General features: G+C 39.0%; 1 long non-coding RNA gene across 1 annotated transcript; it reads right to left on the bottom strand.

Annotated features, from left to right (window-relative positions):
• Nucleotides 1–6,232: 6,232 nt before the first annotated feature.
• LOC116663881 lies at nt 6,233–16,979 on the bottom strand. Its single transcript, XR_004320242.1, has 3 exons — nt 16,970–16,979; nt 8,753–8,759; nt 6,233–6,384 (listed from the first exon to the last, which is right to left on the bottom strand). It is a non-coding gene; the product is annotated as an uncharacterized LOC116663881 (long non-coding RNA).
• Between the last annotated feature and the right edge of the window lie 7,328 nt (nt 16,980–24,307).

The raw sequence follows: 24,307 nt of genomic DNA, 5'->3' as shown, positions 1-24,307 counted from the left end.
TGCCCTGTACATCCCATTACCTCCTCCTTCCCTCTCTCCTTTCTCCATTTGCACCCTCTCTGCGCGCACCACATTGCCTAACTTCCACCTTGCTTTGCCCTCGCAGAACCCCTTTCCTGAGGCTGAGTTTTTTGTCATTGGTCCACCAGCCTATGACAGATCCCCCCAAATCAGTGTTGAACTTCCTTTTAGGGTGGAGATACCTACAAGCTGAAAACTGAGGGAAGAGATTGATCAGAGGCCTCTGTACCCTGATGAACTGGGTCTCTTTGGAAGACTCTTTAATCTGATGCAAATTGTGTACCTGACAGTGTTTCCCCTTTTGAATGGCTTGCTGAGAACACAAACCCATTTAGGATTTTGAAAGCCTGCCTGATTTTCAGGAATAGTTTCCAGAAACGATGTTATTGGGATACTAAGTTTTCCCTCATCTTCTTTCCTTTTCTCTCCCTCCCTCTGATTTTCTATTTTTATAACGATGTGGTGCTTCTATCACAGGCTGCTTCTTAAATATCTTTTTAGAAGGATGCAAGGTAATAAATACATAAACGAATGTATAAATAGAAAGTAAACACATTTCTAATCTGTTTTCAGAAACCCACTCCCTGTTCCCCTTAATTGCCCTCCCACTGCACTTGCTCCACAAACCCTCTGCAGAGAGGGGAGAAACGCTGTGAACAAAACGCCTGCTGTGCGCGAGAGTATTTGCTGAAGAGTAACCGAGGAACACGTGACTAAACCATCCAATCACACACGTTATTGCTCCAGCCCACTGTTGGTGACTTGCTTATGTTTTGCACGGGTTGGCACTTCTGCACACGGGTGGTGGTGCATCAACTCCATGAAAGGAGAGAACAAGTCTTGTCTTTAATCGGCTCCAGGCATCTAGTCCGTTTCTGGCCACGAGGGGAATGTGTTGAGGAGGAGAACGGGGCTTCCGCAGGAGGCTGTGGGCATTTCTGACTGTTGTTATCAGCCAGAGAGTGAACTCTGACGTTAAGATAACATAGTCCCCGGTCTGCAACTGGGGGTTAGGGAAGGAAACTTTAGAATCATTTCAGCCTTAACAATTGATGGGCTGGAGGTGGAGCCGCACTCAGCTGAAGACTCTCTCCCATGTGGTATTTTCCAAAAATGTAAACCTGCGGCGAACATGAAGTGCAGCGCAGATGCATTTCACTTGGTGTAGCAGCTATGTTCCTGGGCATTTTCTATGTAAATTGAGCCTTTGCACAGTAAATGGGATCATTTAACATACAGCTGGGCAGCTCTCAGTTCAAAGGAACCCCTGGAGTGACTCCTTTTGAAAGCAGTGGTTCCTCTGTGATTTAAGTAATCACATTCTAATTTGTATTTTCTCTTAATTTGGATTGTAAGTTAAAGAGTTGTTTTTTTTTTAAATAAAGCTTTACTAAATGTAAGTAAATAAATTAGTGCGCACCCTGTAATATTTTTCCCAGGGGCAAAATGATCATCCACGTGTTGTACTTGTAATTATATTTTAAGCCAATGATTTAATCACAACCTTAGGAGAGATACAGATGTCACGAAAGGTTTCTGCTCAGTAGCTCTCATAAAGCAGGGACAGCCAGAGTCTAATCTGTTCATCTAAGAATGGCTAGCCAGGCTGTTGCCCTGGGATGTCCTGAGTTCTTTGATGAAAGGTGTGGAGGACTGTGGGGTAGGCGACAAGCATGGGAAGTAAAGAGATTTGTTTAAATTGTACCTTGACTCAGTCGCTTGCCTTAAATTTGTCTGGCCTTGAGCTGATCTCTTAAAATCGCTGAGCTTCAATTTCCTCAGCTTAAACATGGGCTACAATATATAAGGTCTCTGCAAGAATGTGGAAGGACAGTTTTCGTAATGTGCTTTACAAAGTTCCAAGTACAAAGCTTATTAGTCATTGATAGAGGACGGAGTGGGTTTTTATTTATTTATTTATTTATTTATTTATTTATTTTTTCATTTGTTTTGTTTTCCAAATTGACCTCTGCTTTTAGAAGCCCTGTGTTTTCCTGGCTGCCTTTGATTCAGATTTTTCTAATTGAGCCCATTCAGTTGTTTTAAAGATTCCCTGAAAATTAGCCATCTTCCTTGAGCGAGATCATCTCATCCCTTTGCGTTAAGAACATTTATAGAGAAGACGAAGTTCGCCCCCTAGTGTGACCCATGAGAAAGACATCGCGAATTTATAAGCTAGTCACTGCGCTTTTTAAAACAGACTGCTCTCCAAATGATATTTTATTTAGCTCTTTGCGTTGAATCTTCACGTCTTTACTAATTTAGCGTGGCTACTAGATATTTTCTTGATTGCTCTTCAAATGAGTTCTTTATGTTTCATCATATTATACATTCTGCTGACTTTTTAAAGACATTGAAGACAAGTAAATCTTCAGAATTAGTTCAGTCTTATTCTTACCAGGTGATATCTTTATAGTCATAGATGTAATTTGAATGCTAGGTAAGATCTTGCCTTGATTTATTTTGCTTTGATCTAATTTAAAATTAAATAACCCCAATCAAGATTATGAACTAAAGTGGCTGTCTGTGTGCTGTAAAAATCCTGCTCCTGGTGAGTAGAGAAAGGGCAGAGAAATGAACACTCTCATAATTTCAGAATAATGACAGGCAATTAATCACATTATCATACAATACACTAACACATGCAATTTCTTTCCATGGAATTACTGGCTGCTTACATTGTTTTAAATTGACATGGGCACGTCTTTACCAAGCTTTGTGCTTTATGCCAACATTTTTCATTCATTTTTCAGACACCTTCATAAAGAAAATGTAGCAACAATATAAGTTCCAGCAGGCACACAGTTAAATGTGCACATATTTTACAATCTTTATTTTTCTATTGCATGACATAATAAGTATCTTGATTCCTACTTCTGCCTTTTAGCAAAAACCTTAACCAAGTCACTTCCAGGTCTGGTGGTACACTGGAGCTGACTCATACCAGAAAGAGTTCATTGTTAAATTTTGAGTAATTTTACACATTGTTATTATTAAAAATTAAATCGTGTAAAACTTAGAACCAAATAAATTGTATTAAAAGCAAAGATTATAAATATGCAAAACTTGTCACTTCCTAATTAGCTTAGGTGGGCATTATCGTGTAATGCAAATGTCTCCACACTTGCTGACCACTCCCATGTGTCCATCCCCATACTTCCACTCTGCGTCCTGATCTTTCAGCCTTTTTCCTTCCAGGTCTCTGCCCAGGTGGCCAGGCCATTCATCACCTCCCGGGAGTCGGGCCCTTTCCTTCTCTCTGCAAAGTGGATGATCAGGTACAGAACCTGACCCTCAGCCTGGGGATGGTTTCCCGTCACCCCTGAGTGAGGCTGTAGTGCAGCTGCCAAATACCTTCCTCTTGAGCCCACAAAACAAGACTGACTAACCTGAAACCAAGTTCTGGCTGTTCCCGCCCCTCTCGGTGATCACACAGGATTCTCTGTCTGGTGAGAGGTGTGAGCTGAGGGAGGGGTGCTAGTGTGACACTGGGGGGTGCCATGAGGATCTGGCCTACGGGTTCACAGGACACCCTTATCCCCTCTCATTCTATTTATGCTCAGCCCTGATGGGCTGTTTCCATCCTATGGCGCATTGCTGCCGGGCTCCTGTGTTAGCTTGATGGGGTCTCATGGGGCTCAGCTGATGAGGAGCAAGTCTGGCTGAATAACTGCTCGTGGTCCCGTCTTTGCCAGAGCCAGGCAGCATGATGGGGGTGCTTTTCAGAAGGTATGTAATCCTCCACTGTGGAAGACACGGTCTTACTTCACAACCCCAGGGCCTGTGGCGTGATTCTCCCAGTGGGACATGCCTCAGACCCTACACACAGTCTTTTCTCACTAGTGACACCTCCAACATCACAGCCTTTGCTGGACTGCATCTCCCCAGGGGTAGGCTGTTTGCACTACAGCCTGGAGCTGTGTCAGAGCCCTCTCCTGCTCTATGCTCCACACAAAGATCGCAGCTTTTCATATCACTCAATGTATGAGCTGGAACAGTAATCCTAGGTGTGGAACATGGTGCCCCAGAACCCAGACACCCACCACATAAAGCCTCTGTCTTTGTTTCAGGGGTGTGTGGCAAATTGACTGCCTTTTATGATGGAGTGGATGTCTTGGCATGCCCCTGACCAATGAATTTAAATATTTTGCTAATGTAGCACTTCCTGTACCTTTGCAAGGTCGGTTTCCCACCTGCTGTAGCACACGTGTGTCCTGCAGCATAGCATGCAAGCCGCCTTTTGTTCATTCAGTCTGATCAATATAATATCACTGATGTAATAGATCAACGTACTAGTCTGTACATCGTTTAGATGGTCCAGATCTTTTCTGACTATTTTATGTCAGAGAGCCGAAGAGTTAAAGTAGCCCTGGGACTAACCGTTAAATGTATTTTGTTGTTTATTCTATGTGAATGCAAGATGTTTCTTATTCTTTTCTCATAGCAATGAAAATGAGCACCTTCACCAAATCAATTGGCCACACACTATGTACCTGAGGCAAAGACACCAGCTAGCATGGTGACTGCAGTCATGGTTGAGTTGGCAGTGGTCTACAGGTACTCCTGTAGGATTCATCTGGTTCTGCAGGAGCTAGACTGGTGGGTGAAATGAGGTATGACGGGGATCATGACCCACTTCCTTTAGATCCTTAGGGAGATGTGATATTGTGATTTATAATAACATGTATTTTGTCTTCATAGTCCCCATTTCTGGATCAGAGCTCCTAAAACCCTTTAAGTGATGAGACTGACAAAGATGTATTTGCTATATTAATAAGGTGACTTTTGTATCCACCCTAAGGATGGGGCTGATGCCCTGAGTAGCCAACCATGTGATTAGAAGTTTGGAAATTTCAGTCCCATCTCCCTGACCTCCCAGGGGGGCAGAGGGGATGGAGGCTGAACCAATCACCAATGGCCAATGATTTAATCAATCATGCTCATGTAATAAAGTCTCCAGAAAAAAAAAAAAAACAAAAAACCCAAAGGATGAGGTTCAGAGAAACTCTGGGTTGGTGAACATGTGGAGATTTGGGACAGTGATGTGCCTGGAGAAGGCATGGAATCTTAGCGCCCTTTCCCTACACTTTGCCCTGTGCATTTCTTCCATCTGGCTGTTCCTGAGTTATATCCTTCATAGAACAGGCACATCTCATTTTATTGTGTTTCACTTTATTGCACTTCACAGATAATGTGTTTTTTTCAAATTGAAACTTTTTGGGCATTCCTGTGTCAAGCAAGTCTACTGGCACCATTTTTCCAGTAGCATTTGTTCTCTCTGGGTCTCTGGGTCCCATTTTGGTAATTCTCACAATGTTTCAAACTTTTTCATCATTATTATATTTATTATGGTGATCTGTGATCAGTGATCTTTGATATTGCTATTGTGCTTGATTTGGGTGCCACAAACCATGCCTGTAGAAGACGGTGAACTTAATGTGTTCTCACTGCTTCACCCACAGGCCTTTCCTTCATCTCTTTCTGTCCCCTCAGGCTCCCTATCCACTGAGACAAAACAACATTGAAAGTAGGCCACCTAACCCTACGATGGCCTCTAAGTGTTCAAGTGAAAGGAAGAATTGCACTTTAAAGAGTCTCACTTTAAATCAAATGCTAGTGAGGAAAGCGTGTTGAAAGCTGAGAGAGTCTGAAAGCTAGACCTTTTGCACTAGTTAGCCAAATTGTGAACGCACAGGAAAAGTTCTTGAAGGAAATTAAAAGTGCTACTTCAGTGAACATGTGAATAAGATAATGAAACAGCCTTATTTCTTATATGGAGACCATTTTAGTGGTCTGGATAGAAGCTCAAACCTACCACAACATCCCCTTAAACCAAAGCCTAATCCAAGAGCAAGTCCCTAACTCCCATCAACTCTATAAAGGCTGAGAGAGGTGAGGAAGCTGCAAAAGAAATTTTGAAGCTAGCAGAGGTTGCTTCATGAGGTTTAATGAAAGAAGCCATCTCCTCAACATACAAGCACAAGGTGAATTCACAATTGCTAATGTAGAAGCTGCAGCAAGTTGTCCAGAGGATCAAGCTAAGAGAGTGAATGAAGGTGGCTACACTAAACAACAGATTTTCAATATAGATGAGATAGCCTTCTATTGGAAGAAGATCCCATCTAGGACAAGAGAAGTCAATGCCTGGCTTTAAAGCATCAAAGGACATGCTCACTCTCTTGTTAGGGGCTAATGCATCTGATGACTTTAAGTTGAAGCCAGTGCTCATTTACCATTCTGAAAATTCTAGAGCCCTGTGGAATTATGCTAAATCAACTCTGCCTGTGCTTTATAAATGGAACAACGAAGCCTGGATGACAGCACATCTGTTTACAACATGGTTTACTGAATATGTTAAGCCCACTATTATAATCCACTGCTCAGAAGCACAGATTTCTTTCAAAATATTGTTGCTCACTGACAACGCACTTGGTCACACAAGAGCTCTGATGGAGATGTACAACAAGATTCATGTTGTTCTCATGCCTACTAACACAACACCCATTCTGCAGTCCACGGATCAAAGACTAGTTTCAACTTTCAAGTCCTTTTAAGAAATACATTTCATAAGACTGTAGTTGCCCTAGGTAGTGATTTTTTTCTGATGGATCTGTGCAAAATCAATTGAAAACCTTATGGAAAGGATATTACCATTCTACATGCCATTAAGAGCATCCATGATTCATGGAGGAGATCAAAATATCAACATTAATAGGAGGTTAGAAGCAATTGATTCCAGCCCTCATGGATGACTTTGAGGAGCTTAAGACTTCAGTAGAGGAAACAATTGCAGATGTGGTGGAAATAGCAGGAGAACTAGAATTAGAAGTGAAGCCTGAGGTTGGAACTGAATTGTTTCAATCTCATAATAAAACTTTAATGGATGAGGAGTTGCTTCTTATGGATGAGCAAAGAAAGGGGTTTCTCAAAGTGGAATTTACTCCTGGTGAAGATGCTCTGAGGGTTGCTGACATGACAACAAAGGATTTAGAATATCCCGTAAACTTAGTCAACAAAGAAGCAGCAAGGTTTGAGAGGACTGACTCCACTTTTGAGAGAAATTCTACTGTGGACAAAATGCTATCAAAGATTATTTCATGCTGTAGTAAAATTTTTCGTAAAAGGAAGAGTGAATCTACACAGCAAACTTCATTGTAGTCTTATTTTGAGGAACTGCCACAGCCACCCCAACTTTCAGCAACCACCACCTTGATCAGTCAGTAGCCACCAACATGAAGACAAGATCCTCCACCAGCAGAAAGGAAAATGACTTGTGAAAGCTCAGAGGTTGGTTAGCATGTTTTAGCAATAAAGTATTTTTAAGTTAAAGTATATACATGTTTTGTTTTTCAGACTTAAAATACTACAGCATAGTGTAAACATACTTCTATACACACTGGGAAACCAAAAAAAAAAAATGTGTAACTCTCTTTATCGTGATATTTACTTTATGATGGTGGTCAGGAACTGTGGAACTGAACCTACAGTGTCTCCAAGGTATGCCTGCAAGCCAGTAACCTACTAAGTAAAATGTTCTCTGAATTCTCTGAGCTGCTCTACCAAATTAATTGACTCCAAGGAGGGGGTCATGAGGATCCCTGATCTATAGCCGGTTGATCAGAAGCACAGGTGACACCCTGGGCTTGTGACCAGTGTCTGAAGGCAGAGGGCAGTCTTGTGGGACAGAGCCCTCAAGCTGTGCAATCTGATGCTGTTTCTGGGCAGTGTCAGAACTGAGCTGAGTTGTAGGTCACTCACCTGGGGGATTTCTTGTTGGTGTGGAAACTGTCCCTCACTCCACGCATTGGAACTGGGTGTCAGAACCTTTATCAGATCACTCGCATCTGCTGTTCTCCAGCGATGCAGTATTACTTTTGATTTGTTTTCTTGGTCAGAGGAAGTTAATTTCAGTGACTTCTACTTTGATTTCCCTTCTTTGGTAGATTTTAACCCACAGAACAAAGTGTCAACTGCCAAATATGTTGATATCAATCATATTTTTTGAGACTGGAGAAATGACGTGAAGTGGGTCCTGTAGACCCAGTTTGACCCACTCTGTGCCAAATGCGGCCAGGATTCTGTTTCTCACATGGCTTCTACCTTCCCCTACTCTAATATAGGGAAAGTCCTGGGATACTTCTGGTGTCTGGGTGTTAACTTCAATTCAGATTCTGTGTCCAACCATTCTTGAGATGTCTGGGTAGTCCACTTTCTCCAGTGTGCAGTTACACATAAACGGCTGTGGGTCCCTTTGCAGAAGGACTGGGGGAATCTCCATTGTGTATATACTTGGTGTGATTTTGCAGAAGCCTTCCTTCTGAGGACCTGACCACCGCATCTGTCAGGCAGTTCTAGGTCAGAAAACTGGCTCAGGTTTGGGAGCTGAGAAAGGGATCACGACTGTTTATTGTGTGACTGCACTCAGCTTGCTGGTCACCCACCCTTGATTTCTTCTGCTGGTACAAACTGAGTCGGATCCTTGTCAGTCGCACATCTTTATTTCCCCCAGGGCCCCTGTAATCTCTTAACCAACTCTATAACTTGTGCAAGGGAGGCCCGCTTGGTTGCCACACCAATTTTTCCAGCCATCTGAGACCCCTCAGGCTCCAGCCGTTAAGTCCCACGACCATATCTCTATTGTGCTGGTGTTCTATCATTTGACTGCTCTTGGTGAACCAAGCTCTGTAGCAGCCTCTCCTACTGTCAGTCTGGACCTGCAGAAGAGAACCACTGCTGAGCTTCTCAGTGATGCTGGTGCGCCTCTCACCAGCACAGTCCTGTGGTTCTGGTGTATGTTGTGTCCCCTGGGCCCTCCCATGGGACATAATCATCTGGAGGATCTTCTGGCCACACATAGTATACGTCCACCCCAGCATGTTCACTTCCCTGAGCCTTTTAATCCCTTCCTCCACCACCATTTTGTCCTCCTGGCATTCGCCATTGCTTTTTCATGTCTCTAGGACCATACTAGTAACAAGCTAGCACCCTCTTCTGGGGTCGCTACCAAGGTGTTAAATCCTATCACTTGGGACAGAGATGGGATTCAACAAACACTTCCTCATCCGGTTTTATGTTCTGCCTCTTTTAATCAAGCATTCTCAGAATTCAATCCCACATCTACTTCTCCTGCTAGTGCGTGATGGCTTAGGCATATGACCCCTTTGGGATGCAGCCCTTTCCTCCCTTATTAAGTCAGCACATCTCCATCACTGGGTTATGTTATGTCTTAATCCCAACCGTAAACCCAGTGGCCAGGACCCTGAGAGGGCACTGACCCGTCTAATACAATCTCTGCAGAACTTCCCTGAATTCCTAGACTTGTTTGGGGCCTGACTCTTCCTTTCCATAGTTCCCTTTGCATCCTCTCCTGGAACATTTGTCATATTACACCGTCTTCCCCACTAGGCTGTTAAGCATTATGGGATGGGTACAGACAACCTGTTTTTCATCCACTGATGTTTTCTCTGTGCTGAGTTCCATGCTTGGCACAGGTATTTAAAAATGTGTGGCTTGAATAGACTTCCTGTAATAAAGGCCAACACAGACTGAGTGTTCGCCATGAGCCAGGCTCTGTTTAAACTCTTCCATTTACATTAACTCCTCTCATCTTTACCTTAATTCTCTGAGATTTCTGCAGAGGAAGCAGCTGGCCTGTCTTTCACCTATATTCTCACTGCATCTTATACATTTCACTGTCATAGTAACTATTGCTTGTGTACCTTAAATTACTTTCTACCTTAGACTTTGAGCCTTACGTAAGTATAGAGTCATAGAAGCGCAATAATTTTTGTGTATATTTATGATTAAATGAATGAATAAATTAACTCCCAGAAATTAACAAGAGGAGTCGAAGCATTTTATAATTTCACTCTTTTTGTTGCAGGCTTATTGCATTAAATATTGTTCTTAATTCATGCATGCTGTTAAAGAAAGGTCAGATCTTTTAATTTGAAGTTCATTAAGCCATTATTGCACTCACCTTTACAATCATTTGTGACTAGTAAACAAGCAGTGTATTTTATAGACTAGGATATGGAAGACTTTATTCCACATGAGGAACATGCTCCTTTTATGTGTGCCTTCCTCCTCTCACAAATGCAAATCAATTTTTTATGTCTGTCAAATACCAGAACACATTCCAGTGATTAACAGCCCAGTGTTAATGTGATGGAAGAAATTAATTTTAGATGTGTTTGGAGTTTAGAAGTAATTTGTGTAAAAATAAGATCCTGCTGTGATTCAACTATTTCCTTCCAATCTGAACTATGCTGCCCTGGAAAATGCATTATTGGCACATTTATCATAGATCACAGCTCATTATTTCAAGGGCTGACAAGTGTCTCATTGCACATTTATTAGGAAACTGAGCCTTAATCATATCTGTGGTTTTAAGGGTTTCTGTCCTATTAGATTTGTGACTTTTTTTACAGAAGAATTTTAAAAGGGAAAAATCTCCTAGACCTGGAACTGAAAGGATGATAATTTTATAGAGTATTAAAAAAGAGTTATAAGGACTCACTTAGATAAAAAAGCTGCCTCCTATTTTAGTTTTACATTCTGATGAGCAAACTCAGCTTTTTTTTTTTTTTTTTTAATTCCATTCAGTAGTTCTAAGCACAGTTATGTTTTGAGGCTATAAACTTGCTGCCTTCTAGAAATTTTACATAACTTGCCTTTTCTTTTCTTTCTGAATTTTACTAAGGATCAAGTAGGTGAAATAAGAAGTTAGAAACACAAAATCAAGAACAAATCTAAGTTGCCAAAAACAGTACTTTCAGAACAATTTTCATTCATTATTTCAGTAAATATTTGAGCCTTGCCATGTGCCTGTCACTATTCTGGGTGTCTTGGAGATGTCAGTGAAGCTACAATTATGTGCCTAGGGGGAGGTTACATTCTATTAAGAGTAGACATCAAGCAGCAAATACAGTATATACTCAAATTACAGTGTGTTAGAAGGTGCTAAGTGCAATGAGGAAATAAGATGTATATAATATATACATAATAAAATAAGATGAGGAGGAACAAGCGGGCTGGGAAAAGTTCTGCAATTTTAAATGATGACGTTGCTTTTAATGAGATGCTGATATTTGAACAAAGATTTAGAGGAAGGGGAGTAGGGCTTGGAGATATCTGGAGAAGCATCCCAGGTACAAGTATATACCTATATACTATAACCAGATCCAAGGCCCTGGTTTGGGTCTGTGTCTGGAATGTTCAAGGACCAGCCAGGAGGCCTGTGTGAGAGGAACAGAGTCGTAAGAAGGAAAACCATAAGCCACGAGCTCAGAGAAGGACCCGTGGAACCAGAACATAAAAGGTCTTGCAGGCCATCATAAAGACTTTGGCACTTACTCTGAGAGAAAAGGGGAGCAAATGGATTTAAGCAGAGGAATGACCTGATTGGTCATGAGAATGACGTTGCCAGGTTAAGAACAGACTGTGGAGTACAGGGGTTGACATGGGGAGATAGCTAGAAAATTTGCAACAGTTCAGATAAAAGATGATGGTGGCTCAGACCACCATAGTGATAGTGGAGGTGATTAGAAGGGGCCATAATTTAGATGTAACTTCAATGTAAAGACAATGGATTTTCTGACAGATTTGGTATGCGATGTGAAGAAAAGGAAGAAATCAAGGAAAAATTCAAAGTTTTTGTCCTAATCAGATAGCAGGATGGAGCCACTGTTAATTACAGTGGGTGAGACTATAGGTGGAGCAGGTTTGGGGTGGCGGTGGTGCTGGTGCAGGTCCAAAGCTCAGTTCTGAGTATGTTGAATTAGCCACACCTATTAGACATTCAAGCGAAGAAGCTGAGATATGATCCAGACAGGAGAAACATCCTTATAAATTAGCATATATAGATAGTATTTTAAGCCATGAGACTGGTTGAGATCACCTACAGAGTGATTGTGGATTAAAATTAGAGGAATTTCATTTTGTATTTATGTTTTAGAGTTGACATGATAAATAGCATAATACAATGACAAGTGCAACTGACATAAGCAGGTTTAGAAACAAATGCATTGATTCTTGGGAAGCTGATGACTCACCTGTTGAAACCAAAACCAAATGGCAGTCCATTGGGTACTGGGCAGAATGTTGTATAGAGGGGATGGAGAATGTTGGTTAAAAGAGGATTATTTGGAAGGGCTTTTATTTTATTGATGTAAACAAGAAAAGAAAGAGAACAGGAGTCATAGTCAATTCCTTAACGGAGCTGTTTCTCTTAACCTCTACTCCATGACAGACCCAGGCAGAGTCAGGGTGTGTGCTGGTTGTCATCTGTTTGGCCTCCGACTCCATCTACTAACTTCTGGGATGCATGGCCTATATTGCCTTGCATTCTGGCTTCCGGGTGGGTTCTTTTAAGGAAAAACCCCTGGGGGAGACTGCAGACACAAGGAGGGAAATCTGAAGTTTATCGCTCTTTCTTTGTTGCACTTTATTCAGTGCCTGTGTCTTACCTTGACTACAGCTTCCGTCGAGTGGTAGCTTTGACACTCACTCAAGCTCCTGTTACCTGCTGAACCATTTCCTCTTCTTGCCCCTTTAGTCTCATGGATGGTATATTGGTTTCCTGCTGCTTATAGTCCTTTGAGGCTCAATGTTCATTGTCCACATCCTGTAAAAGTCCTCTTATTATGTTTTCTTAGTTAAATTCTGAGAATACCATCTGTTTTTTGTTTGTTTGTTTTCGTTGTTGTAAGGACCCTAGTTCATGTTGAGCCTGGGTAATGGCTCAACAGAGTTGCTTTAAGCTACACTTGTATAACAAGATAATAAACACAAATTCCCACTTCTTTCTCTTCTTACTTTCACCTCATATTTCCCCACTGGCTCATACCACTAGAATTCAAGGAGAAATCTCTGAGGAATTGTTCATTAACTTAAAAAAAACTATAGTTGACAAAAATATGATTCTTATTCAGTAAGATAAAAAGACTCTATAAATAATATTTATTGTTTGAGTTTGACAATAAATGTCATCCAGTTATTATCTAAGAAAAAGATACTTGTTAAAAATGAAGCTCCAAAGTGTAATACCAGCTTATACATTTATGAGGAAGAAATTCGAGAATGTTGTTTTGTTGTATTACTTCACAAATAGTCCATGGTACGAAGAGTCTGCAGTAACCAACAACCACCATTCTTTTAATCATTCAATAAACTTTCATTGAATGTTTTTTTATGTGCCAGCTACAAAGATAAATACAACATAATTACTGCCTCTGGGATTTCACAGTCTTGAGAGAGAGCTATATCAAAAGATATTTCCTATATAGTGTGATAAATGCTTTGAATGAGGAGAATACAGCAACACATTGAAACATTAAACAGGAGAAATCAAGAAAGGCTTCCCAGAAGAGGTGATATTTGAAATGACTGCTGAAGGATTAGAAGGAGTTAGTTGAGTAAAGGAGAGTGGCTGGAGGACAGGAGCTTAGGAGGGATACCTGAGAAGCTAAAGATATGGATTTTGAAGTCTGTAACATACGAGTTGATGTAAGTAAATCCAGGGATGTAGATGGGATCTCCAATGGAAGGGGCTAAGAGTAGAACCGAGGAGAACTCCAATATTTGAAGACTGGGAATATAAAGAGAAATAAACAAGAGAGAAAGAGCTAGCAGAGAGCCTGTAGGATAACCAGAATAAAATATTATTATGGAATGGAAGAATTTAAAGAATGAAAAACTGCAAATATGACTGTAAGACCAAGGAGGCTGGACTGGGGAGAGTTCATTGTATTTGGCAATTTGGTGGTCTACATCCACCTTTTTTCAGGATAGTTTGAATGGTATGAGGTTACAGAGGAGGTGACAGTGCTTGGAAATCAATATTTTGAGGGGATTGACTGTGAAGAGAATGAGACATAAGGAGTAGCTAGAAGAGGACACTAGGCTATTTAGGAGTTTTCTGTCTCTACGTTCAAAAATATATAAATATATTTAAATACTTTGAGACAGAACACAATAGAGAAGGACAGGGTGAAAATACAGGATAAGGAGAAAAGTACTATGAAACAAAATCTGTTCTCACCTTTAAGGAGAAAGAAGGGAATATTATCACATGCATGGACAGAGGGCCTCTCTCAACTGCAAGCAACAAAAAGCCAACTCAACCTACATGAATCATAAGATACCTAAGTGGGAAGTCTCAGCACAGGATCTCGGGGGTTGTTAAATCTCTACTTCGCAGTTCTATTTGACTGAATTATTATGTCTACTGTGTCTATATGGAGAAAGTTTGCACTGGTAAAGACTACACTATCCTTAATGTTTCTCCTAAGCAGATGAAAAAAAAATTTGTATTTCCAGCTTGTTCATTCAAAATTCTCAGGAAGGAATGCAATTGGCCTTGCCTGGGTCACTTATAACCTTGAACTAATTACTGTGACCATAGGGAGAGAATACTGTAATTTGCCAGAGGAGAATCAGGTGCCTACACTCAGAACCAGGTCAAAGTAGGGATGGGATCAGTTTCAGCTGGACCACATTAAATAAGCAGAAATATGACGGAACTGAAGAAGGGTGGTTATCAAACTTGGCTGCACATCGGAGCCCACCGAATAGCTTAAAAAAAAAAGCATCAGAACCCCCCAAAGTACTGACTTAACTGGTCAGAAGTGGAGTCCAGGAAAGGGATTTTTTTAAAGGTCTCCCTTAGGTGATTATAATGTGCATCTAGAACGGACATGATTGACATGAATAAAAGGATGCTGAGAAGATAATTTGTCCACCTTAGTCGTTAACAACAAAAAAGAAGTAAATGGCTCTTTGGCTGTGAGGATGAGTGCGGATAAAGAGAATTCTGAGAATGTGGTATAATGATGACAAATGTGATTGAATAGCCTCGCTTTTGTCTGTGAAACAGGAGCAAGTCATGTGTGAAGAAGAAAAGGGCTACTGTGCAGTAGGTGGTGGGAAACTATGGATGAAGCTTTAGAAAAAGCACTATAACTGAAGAGGCTGCTGACCAGGGACTTGAAAAGTTATTGAGATCTAGTTGTTTGGGACAGCAAAATTAGATTTCTGTACTTACCCATGCATTTACTATTTCAGATGCTTTTAATATCCCTTTTTGAAGATCTAGGTTTCTATTTGTGATCATTTCCTCTTTGCCTAAAGAACGTCCTTTACCATTTCTTGTAGTGCGCAACTGCTGGTGACAAGTTCTTAAAGTTTTTGTTTACATTAGATGTACTTTTTTGCCTTCATTTTGGAAGAATAATTTCACTGAATATGGAATTCTTGCTTCACAGTTTCTTTTTTCTTTTGGCACTTTAAAGATGGCATTCCATTGTTTTCTGGTCTTCATTGTCTCTGATGAGAAGTCAGTCAACTTATATTTGATCTCTGGTATGCATATGCTGTTTTTTCTCTGGATGCTCCAAGGTCTTCCTTTTTTATTTGGATTTTGGCAGTTTTTTTTTTTTATGTACTTATCCTGATTAGAGTTTGCTGAACTTCTAGGATCTGTAATTCAATCTTTTTCATCAAATTATGAAAATTTTTATCTATTACTTTTCAATGCATTTTAGAGCTCCAGTTATAACTTTGTTAGATCATTTGGCATTGTAAACAATATCTTTGTGACTAAGAAATTTAAACCTATACTATTATTTTTATATTAGGGACTTTGAACATATTTGCTTTTTTATTTATGTAAAAATTTTTCAAAGAATTTGACTTATGAGAATAAAGATCAGTCTCAAGATTCTAATTTCAATCATGTAATTGAGTGAGATAAACTTGTGATTTTAGGTTGAAATTTTACTGTTTGAAATTTAACATATGTACGCAGATATAAGTGTACACATATAAAACATAAGTAAAATAAGACCCATTTTATGTGCGCTACTGTAAGTTGGATTTTTATTATATCAGCGTTCTTCTTGTTCTTATTTAATTTGCAGATTTAGACTATTCAGCTGTTGCATCCCCAGTCTCCAGCCTCCAATTCTTCATACATACATATTCAAACACCCGTGCACACAAATGTTTATATGTGTAATATATATATAGTATATGTTTATGTATGTGTGTATTTACATATGTGTGTGTAATCTCATCAGGATATTTTAGGTAACAAGATTTACTGTACCTATAAATTTAATTTACTAAAAGTTTAGAATTTTTTAAGTACTTGGGAAGGTTTGTCAGGTAGAAAATTGAAGAATTTTAAAAAAGAAATTAAATAGATTGCAGTTAAAAATGTCTGAAGGTATATAATTAAGTTTCCAAATTGTAGTGTCAGAGCCTCTAAATTTTGTTAAACTTATACATAAAATAAGTATAATAAGCTAAACTGAAAAATGAAGAAAAGTGTGTAAATTTAATACACTGAATATCAGTTTATTAACCAAATCACACCTCTGGATAGTTTTTCTGCACACAAAAACTGCTCTTGAGGGTAGCAGATGCTCACATTGCATCCGGGAGCTGCTTTTTTTGCTGGAACCCCAGCCACTGCATTGCCAACTTCAGCCTATGTCTGGACTTGCTGTTAGAAAAGAAAAATAAGAGTCAGTTAATTCGAAGCACTGTGAGTTGAGTTTTTATTATGCTGGCTTTCTTCTTGTTATTATTTAATTTTCATATACAGACCCTATTCAGCATTGCAGAATTCAGAGATAGGATAGAAGAAATCCCAGAAACACCCAGTTCCACCCCCAGACTCAGGATCTAAATCATTTCAACAGCATCTCATGCAAGAACTCATCTAGTCCCTGTTTGAACAGCTCCAGTCATGGGAAGTACAGTACATTGATAAGATCTTATTTTTGGATAACTCCAAAAGTTAGAGAGGTCCTTCTTAGATTATGCTGAAGTATGCCTTTCTGCCTTTTCCCTCTAATTGTCTTCATTTTTCTTGAGGACCTGTCCCTGCAGTAGTGGCTTTGGAGTTCTGGGTTTCTTTTCCTCCAGATTTAACATGCTCTCTCACACCTACTGCTGTTGATGTGACATTGAGCAGACCCTTCTTTGATGCATAGTGTTTAGAATTGAATACAACCCTCCCTGTGTGATCTGAGAAATCCAATCTAGAGCCAGCTGTTGCCCCCTCAGCCTTCCCTTCTGCCACCTCCTTTGTTCAAGACTGTATTCCCATTGAATCCCACCTTGTGCTTTCCTGTCCGAAATCTTTGGCTTGGAAAGTTGAGCTTATATAAACCAAATAGCTGACTTCCTAAAACCTCCTTTTGCTGATCCCCTTTCTCGTTTTATATAAAGGACTGCCATTATATCCAGGCAGAATTTATGGCTAAAGTTGAGACTGGACTCTTAGAAATAATGGATCAGTGGGCCATTTAGAGCTGAGTCTGTGGAGGCCCTAAAATTGAGGGCAAAGAAAAAAAGAAAGTATTTCTTTTCGTATACTCTTAAGCATGAAAAGCTCAGAAACATCTTGTAACTACACTAAAAAATCCCTGCTTTGAGGATAAAGGGTTCAACTCTAAGCATCACTTGAAGAATCCTTGCAAATTGAATGGTTCTGCTAAAAGAATATGCCATGCATCAGGGTATTTGCCGCACTCATTTATACCCAGAAGTCATACTGATGTAAAAAAAAATTATGCAAAATTAAAAAGCTACAAAGGAAATATAAAAATTTAACCTTCAAAAGAATGTAGATGGTGAGCCACTGGATAGGTTATTTGCTTTACCTACTTCCTCTGGGAAAAATACGTAAAAAGGAGAAGGAAATGCTCAAGGAATAGATGCTGATAAATTTGTACTGGATTGACTTTCCTTATATTTGGCTAAGGTTATGTATTCATCTGTTTCAACTCTCCCTCTTAGCTCATCATTGTTCAGGTCCTTCAGGAAATGAGATCTTCCTGAGGAAGGATCTAATGGCCAAATTCACTAAAGGAAAAGTAATAGAATTTCTGCTGACTGATTTTTTTCCCTCACTATTAATACTTCCTTATGACAGTAATGAAAACTTTGAAATATTAACTCGATTAAATGTTTTATAGTGAGAAAGAATTACTATTTTATAGAAGTTGAATTTCTGGCCCGACAAGGGTTTTAGTGGGTTGGCAAAATCAAGAAAGGTGGTAAAAGAATCAATGAATGAAACACAAATCTCAAAGTGCAGACTTTGGAGGGATTTTTAAAAGCCATATTTTGTTCTGATTAACTCTCCTTTTCCCAGAAGCAAAGAGAATGTCCTCTGCTTAAGCAACGCAGCTAGGACAATTTGTCATCTTTAATAATACCACTAATAATAAGAAAGCCATTTTCAGGCTCTTTCGTTTTAATTAGATGCTGGGTTACTACCATCATAGCTCATTCCAGTCTTTCTTCAAGAGCTTATATATTATACTTTTGTGGAAATTGAAGCCATTTTATAGACAACTGTTAAAAGTCATTCTGTCTAAAGCTTATAACTTTTATGTATTTTTCACTCAAGGGAAGAATTTGTGGGGGGTGGTTATGAGTGAGCCTGCCCAGAAGAACAGATCTAGACCTGTGGTAACTTTGCCAGTCACAAGCATAAGGTTGGTTTTGGTGGATAACAGAAGCTCTCTGTACCTTGAGGTTGGTAAAAGCTATAGGTTTCCTCCCCTACAGCTTTGCAACCATGTGTAAGTCTTCTGTTTATGGAAGCAATTATCAGCAAGCAGCCACAAAACCATTTGTCTTGCTCTTGTAAAGTCAGTGAGATCCCATTCTCTGTCCTTTAGTCTGTATTTTTCATTGTATCACACCATCTGGTAGCACATTCTCTGCATGAAAGACTCTCTGGAGGCATATTCAACTACTGAGTGGGATTCAGCTAACCCATCCTTTCTGCTTCCCTCCTTCTCTCCCTCCTTCCCTCCTTTTCTTTCTTCTATCCTTCCTTCCTTCCTTCCATCCTTCCTTCCATTTTTCCCTCTTTTCTTTCCCCAATTTCTCTCTCTTTCAACAATTGTTTATTGAATGACTCCTTGGAGAGCCAGAAGAGTTGGAAAAAATCATTACTACTTTACTAGTGTTAGGGTGACCAACAGCCCTGATTCACCTGGGACTGAGGTGTTCTCCAGGACCAGGAACTTTCTCTATTAAATTAGGAACTTTTCCAGGCAAGCTGGGATGACTGGTTATCCTGGTCATAATCCTGAATTATTTAACTTCTGAAGCTTTGGCTTCTCATTTTAAAATAGGAAGTGATGATAATATCTACCTAACAATGTGGTGAAAAACTGTTAATAGTCTGTACAAAGCACAGTACAAACCTCCAGTTATATAATAAATAAGTTACAGGGATGTAATAATAATTTAAAAGGCCGAAGTTCATGAAATATGTTGCGATAATATGGAGGACACTTCATTTCCTTGGCATCAGATTTCTCCCCAAGGAAGAGACCTGCTGATTGGATGAATAATTTGACAGGCAGCTAAGGCAGAGCCAAGATGGCCAGGAGGCGTGTGTGAGGGGAAACAGAAGGCACCTAAACTGTTCTCTAAGGGTGGTCTGGTCGGGTAGTGGCCTGGTTTTTTCTTGCTGAGTGGACTTCATGCTGAGGGCCTGGATAAGAGTAATTTCCACAGGCTGTATGTGCTGAGAACTGAGATGTCTAATGTGGAAATGGATGAAGCCTTATATAATGTGCAGTATATAATTTTTTCATCTTCTTGTGAAATACTTTCTAAAAAGATGTACATCATTCCCTGATGTGTTTGCAGTTAGGTCTTGTTTGTGGCTATGATGGAGAACTGAGTCCAGCATCAAGAACAGCACAGGACAAGGACAGAGGCTGCTCGCTAAAGGATAATAATGGTACCTACCTCATGGGCTTGTTAGGATTAAATAATCCTATGTGTATATGTAATGTCTAGAGAAAACTTGCAAAACGATGCCTGATACACTGAAAGTATCCTGCAAATGTTAACTTTTTATATTGTTATTAAAATAATAATTATTATTAGAACAGTCTTTTCTCAATGAACACTAATTTCTTTTTCCCTCCTTTAGTCTTGGGTCTTGCTTCCACCCTCTGCACATTCCTGTTTTTAACTAGTTGTTGGTGTTGGATTAAAATTAGACACTGTTGTTGCAGGAACCTCAAAAATCCCAGTGAATGTAACCTTTGTCTAAGTTGGAGATACTGCCTCTCCTTGGCTCAGCAGGGTCCTGACAAAGTCTTTCTCCCCAGGGGGACCAAACTGGTTAATGTTGGAGGCCCCATTTTCACTTTTTCAGAATTCCCAAGGCTTAGTCTCAGAAGTGGTTGGGTCGAACATAATTTTATAACTGCTTGATTCTTTTTTTCTGAACTGGAGGAGAGGAGATAAAAAAGACATTTGGTAAAGGTACTCCAGCTGACATGTAGAGCAGGAAAAAATAAGAATTTGGGGTAGTTAGTGGCGTCCTGTGTGGAAGCTAAGTCTTTTGCCCTTCAAGATTTCATAGGTCAAGCTTCCACACTTAAAGTCTCATGAATAATTGAGGTAATTACACAGATAGTTCTGTAAGAAACTTCACTTGATTTATTCAGCTTCTGGTTGTCTCACTTCTGGGTCATTCATTCAGAACTGCTTCTAGATAAAACTGACAGCTTCAATTACCCAAACTCCAGATCTGTGTATTGATGCCTATAAATCTGAGTAATTTGAGGGGCAGCTCTTTGAGTCAAACCCAGAATACATTGTGATATGTAAGAATCTCAAGCATTTTTATATCCTACCCTAATCTCGCCTTGTACAATGGCTAAGTTACCACGACACAGTTCCAGGATGATAGTGTTGAGAACTTAAACACTGGTGATTAAATCATGCCCAATTAACAATTCAGAGTCAAGCTGTATCTTTCATGGGACCTTGTGTTAGTATTGGTAGATAAGACCTCTAGGGACAGGAGACAGAAATGCTATTTGGAAAAAAATCAACCTAGGATAATATCAGAAAATAAATCAATCTAAACATTGCCTCCTACTGAATATGATTTTTTCTGTGCTGTGTAGAATAATAGCTAAAAATTCTTACATAGAATTGAAGTTACTCATTGATTTATGTTTTTTTCAGTGTTTAATGTAGATGAAGTATTTTGGGACCAAAAAAAAAATGCTCTTTAAATATTAATCCCAATTCAATGGTCAGGATAGTTTTCTCTGCTGTGCTGAAAATCAACCTGACCATTCATGCATGCCTGAAGTCAGAACTTATGACATCCCAGATAAATATGGAAACACAGAAGAATCTGTTGAGTGCTTCCTTATGCTTGCGTAAAATAATAACAGAAACAAATATTTGTATATTTCTATTATACAAAGTTATATAAAAATGGGGTTAGTGTTCTTCATGTGTAAAAATGTATCTATACTCAAATAGATGTTTTGTTTTGTTTTGTTTTGTTTTGTTTTACTTTTAACTACTTTCTAATAAAATCAACCTAGCAGGTTTGTCTTACGTAATAGTTTGTAATGCTTACCTCCCTCTTTAAATTAAATTAATTTTTAAGAGCAGTTTTAGGTTCACAGCAAAACTGAGGGGAAAGTACATAGAGTTTTCATATACACCCCACATGCATATCTTCTCCCATTATCAACATCTCCTACCAGAGTGTACGTTTTATTACAACTGATGAACCTACATTGATACCTACTTTTTTCTGAAGTTTGCTTTTGTATAATGTATAATGACATGTATCCTCTATTAGAGTACCATCCAGAGTATTTTCACTGCCCTAAAAATCCTCTGTAATTTGCCTATTCATTCCCCCGCCCCCACACCCTGCCCGAGCAAGCAGTTTTACCTTTTCCAGAATGCCATATAGTTGAAAGCATATAGTATGCAGCCTTTTCAGATTGACTTCTTTCATTTAGTAATCTACATTTAAAGTTCCTCCATGTCTTTTCATAACCTAACAGCTCATTTCTTTTGGGCACTGAATAATATTCCATTGTCTGGATGTTCCATGGTTTATTTCTTCACCCACTGAAGGACATCTTAGTTGCTTCCAAGTTTTGACAATTATGAATAAAGCTGCTGTAAACAACCATGTGCAGTTTTTGTTTAGACATACATTTTCAACTCCTTTGAGTAAATATCAAGGAAAAAATTTCTTGATCACGTGGTAAGGGTATGTTTAGTAAGAAACCGCCAAACTGTCTTCCAAAGTGGCTGAAATGTTTTGCCCTCCCACCAACAATAAATGAGAGTTCCTGATCCACATGCCTGCTAGCATTTGGTGTCGTCATTTTTTGGATTTTGGCTGTTCTAATAGATGTGTAATGGTATCTCATTATTGTTTTAATTTTCATTTCCCTTATGACATATGATGTAGAGTACTTTTTCATATGCTTGCTTGCCATTTACATACCTTCTTTGAAGAAGTATCTGTTAAGGTCTTTTATCCATTTTCAAATTGAGGTTTTTTTTTTGTTTTTTTACTGCTGAGTTTTAAGAGTTCTTTGTCTATTTTGAATAATGGTCCTTTATCAGATGTGTCTTTTGCAAATATTTTCTCCTAGTCTATGGATTGTCTTTTCATTCTCTTGACATTATTTTTCACAAAGCAGAGTTTTTAATTTTAATGAAGTTCAGCTTACCCATTATTTCTTTCGTGGATCAGCCTTTGGTGTTGTACCTAAAAATTCATCACTATACCTAAGGTCATCTAAATTTTCTCCTTTTTTATCTTCTGGGAATTTTATAATTTTGCATTTTACATTTAGGTTTGTGATCCATTCTGAGTTAATTTTATGAAGGGCATAAGATCTGTGTCTAGAATCATTTTTTTTCACACTTGGATGTTCAGTTGTTTAAGCACCATTTTTTGAAAGGGCCATCTGTGCCCCATTGTGTTGCTTTTGCTCCTTTGTCAGAGATCAATTGACTATATTTACATGGGTCTACTTCTGGGCATGCTATTATGTTTCATGCATCTATTTGCCTCTTCTTTTGCAATAGTATCTCTTATTCTATTAAAAAATTTTTTGGTTGCATACTCCTTCCCTTTATTTCCCCCACAAAAGGCAAACAATTTGTGTGTGACAAAATTCCCTTTGCTATGGAAAACTAAAGTTCTATTAAAAAGCAAACTTCAGGAGATGAAAAATGTATTTGGGGGGACTAATTTTTATTTCTGAAAGGAACATGATTTTATCAAGGGCTCCACAATCAATATTGATAAAAATGAAACACCAGAGATTAATTAACCTGGCAATTCAATCTGAAAATTATATAAATCTTTCTCTTTTCATTAGGAAATTGCATAACTCAACATGTTTGGGAATACTGAAAACTACACAGCATCAATAGAATGAGAAGACATGCCACAGATTGGAAGATAACATTTTCAAAAAGAACATCTGATAAAGGACTGTTCTCCAATAATATAAAGGACTCTTACAACTCAGCAATAAGAAAAGAAACAACCTGATTGGAAAATGGGCAAAAAAGATCTGACTAGACAATCCTCACCAAAAAAAAAAAAAAAGATGTACAGATGGCAATTAAGCATGTGAAAAGATATCCAACCTCATGTCATCAGGGAAATGCAAAGTAAAACAACAGTGAGATACACCACACACCTATTAGAATGGCCAAAATCCAAAACAGTGACATCAAATACTGGCAAGGATGTGAATCAAGAGGAACTCTCATTCATTTCTGGTGGGAATGCAAAATGGTACAATCACTTTGGAAGACAGTTTGGCATAAAACTAAACATACTCTCATCATACAATCTAGCAATCATCCTCCTTGGCATTTACCCAAAGGAATAGAAAACTTATGTTCACATGAAACATGCACATGATGTTTATAGCAGTTATTCATAATTGTCAAAACTTGGAAGCAACCAAGATGTCTTTCAGTAGGTAAATAGATAAAATATGGTACATTCAGATAATGGAATGCTATTCAGTGCTAAGAATAAATGAGCTACCAAGCCATAAAAAGACATGGAGAGAACTTAAATGCATTTTACTAAGTGAAAGAAGTCAATCTGAAAAGGCTCTGTACTGTATGATTCCAACTAAATGATGTTCCAGAAAAGGCAAAGCTATGGAGACAGCAAAAAGATCAGTGGTTACCAGGGGCTAGGGAGAAATATGACTAGGCAGAGCACAGAGGCTTTTTAGGGCATTGACACTACTCCGTATGATACTATAATGGTGGATAACTGTTATTATGCATTTGTCCAAGCCCATAGAATGCACAACATCAAGTGTGAACACTAATGTAAACTATGGACCTTGGGTGATAATGATGTGTCATTGTAGGTGCATAGATGGTAACAAATGTACCACCACGATACGGAATGTCGATCATGGGGGAGGTTGTGCGT

Source organism: Camelus ferus, chromosome 5 (genome assembly GCF_009834535.1).
Source record: "Camelus ferus isolate YT-003-E chromosome 5, BCGSAC_Cfer_1.0, whole genome shotgun sequence".
Classification (NCBI taxonomy): domain Eukaryota; kingdom Metazoa; phylum Chordata; class Mammalia; order Artiodactyla; family Camelidae; genus Camelus; species Camelus ferus.
Note: the sequence above shows the minus strand (reverse complement) of the source record. Positions and strands in the feature narration are given on the sequence as shown.